The sequence below is a fragment of the Vespa crabro genome, chromosome 8 (genome assembly GCF_910589235.1).
Source record: "Vespa crabro chromosome 8, iyVesCrab1.2, whole genome shotgun sequence".
Lineage (NCBI taxonomy): Eukaryota > Metazoa > Arthropoda > Insecta > Hymenoptera > Vespidae > Vespa > Vespa crabro.
In genome coordinates, this window is record NC_060962.1 from 7,452,588 (window position 1) to 7,455,087 (window position 2,500).

The 2,500-nt window shown below is 26.9% G+C and overlaps 1 protein-coding gene across 27 annotated transcripts in view; it reads right to left on the minus strand.

Moving 5' to 3' along the window:
- Positions 1-2,500, minus strand: part of LOC124426049 (glutamate-gated chloride channel) — a 100,205-nt gene that overhangs the window by 53,839 nt on the left and 43,866 nt on the right. The gene's annotated exons all lie outside the window — the stretch shown is intronic.

The following is a 2,500-nucleotide window of genomic DNA, read 5'->3' on the forward strand; positions in this document are numbered from 1 at the left end:
TTTTTTCTAACACTATCACTACGTTTCTTTGAAATCTCTAAGTGACTTTTTCTAAACGAATCGTTTTTGTGATTTTTTTTCTTTTCTTTTTTTTTTTTTTTTTTTTTTTTTTTTTTTTTTACTGAATAAATATTCTAAAATCGAATTAATCGTATTTTTATTTTACTAGGTAACTGGTAATACATGAAGATTGTTGCCCCTTTTTAATATGAAATAACAACGATTTAACTTCGATATTTTTAACCTACGCGCTCTGTCCAATTGAAAATTGTTGTTATTATTATTATTATTATTATTATTATTATTATTATTATTATTATTATTAATATGTTTATTATCATTTCTTCCATGAAAAGGAGAAAGATTGAACTACTCGTGTAACGTAGAATAATCGTTGAGTATATGGAAATACATTTTTCCTTTTTTTCTTTTTTTTTTATTTTATTTATTTATTTATTTTTTTTCTTATTTTCTTGTCTTCTTATTTTTCAAATCATTATCATTTCAATGAACTTAATGATTTTGCTTAAAACTCGTGTTTGTCTCTTTGTGCAAACGTTACAAATTGCAATTAAGAAAGAGTGAAGAATAAAAACGTTAACATTAACGCGAATCCTTCTAATCGTAAATTTATTCGTTTAATTTTTTTTTTTTTTTTTTTTTTTTTTTTTTTTTTTTTTGAAATTAAACGAATAAAACGACGACAAGAGCTGATTCATCGAAACGATTAGAAAATACGTAAACGAAGAAAGAAATAAATAAATGAACGAACGAATGAACGCGTTCACGCGTATTAGGATTAGCAAACTATATGTATATGGAAAATTAACGATGGTTTAGCGTCACCAGACGTACCGACGCCAGAGAGTTAACGACCTTCGCGCATATAGCGCCGTTGAATATCTAGGACACAAACGCGTTACATTTTCACCAACGCAATTCGTATCGGTGACAACGATAAGCGAGAACTCCGATTAAGAAACTACTAACTTTATTAGAAATAACACGATTTGTGACGATCCTCGCGTTAATCTTTTAAGTTCCCTTTAATGTATCAGCGAAGAAAATCACCTTTGGCCACTTTTTTCTATGATCATAAAAAAAGAAGAAGAAAAAAATGGTCACTTTTTTTCTTTCTCTTTCTTTTCTTTTTTTTTTTTTTTCTTCCACATGTAGGTACATCAAATTTTTAAATTTATTCAGAAGACTTTATAACGGAGATACAAAAATTGTTTTTTTTTAAAGGTACAAAAATGTATTCATTTTTGTATATGTTCGCGAATAATTTTATTTCCCCGCCCCGCCCCGCCCCCTCCCTCCCTTTTTCTTTCCAAAGTAATATCATAATTTTTATTACTATCGAGAAATACTATATATTCTCATTTTTAAATCGAGATAATACTCGAATATTCCTTTCGTGTTTCATTTTTTCTTATGTTGTTTCTTTCGTTTCTTTCGAACGTAAATTTTGCAAAAATTTTACGTAATACAGGAGATAAAAAAATATCACAAAATTTTACATAATACGACATATTATTATTACATTTCGTTTATCATCGAAATTCTATCGTTTATTTATTTTTCTTTTTTTTTTTTTTTTTTTTTCCCTTTCCGTTAACAATAACATATGTTTACTTTGAAGATTTCTCTATCAATAGACCTCTCTTCATCCGCGAAACTTTTCAGATACTCGTCAGATTTCCGATAATCGATTGATCGTTCGATACTTTTGAAGAATAACTCGAGTCGCCGACTTCCTTCGACTTTTCAAGAAATACCAATCTTTATTTCGTCGATTTTGATCTATGAGTAAGTCGTGTCTCAGTTCTGCGGTTCTCAAGTATAGCTTGTTAATCGCGTCGTGACACGGTTAGTTCATGGAATCACGCAAAGCCGAGAAAGGCGTACACTCTTTCTATACTGAGAGAATAGGTTACGGGCAAGGGTGCGGTAAAATTGGTGCGGAAAAATCGCAAAGAAAAGCATGTCACTAGGACATATTCGTCATTTTCTTTCTATTCTCTTTTCTTTCTTATTTATTTATTTATAATTTTTTTCTTTTTTTTTTTTTTTTTTTTTTTTTTTTATAAATATATCTATATAATAATAACAAAAATATTGAAAATATTAAATGCAGCATTTTTTTTAATACAATATAATGATAAATCGTATATAGTATTGTATTATGAAAAATATTTAACGAATTATGTACAATTTAATTTTTCTTACACGTCATTTTATATTAACATAATCCTTATATCAATAAAATTATATATCCTTTTTGTCAAACGTTTGTTTAAATTTTTTTGTTAAACTTTATCATTGACTAATATTACTTAACAAGACACTTTCTAATAAAGTTATGTACTATCTTCGATATTCAATATTTTTATTAAGCGATATTATTCGTTGTTTGGAAATATATTCCAATAAAAACAAAACAAAAAAAAAAAGATATATATAAAAGAAAAACAAATAAATAAATAACGATACGTAATTC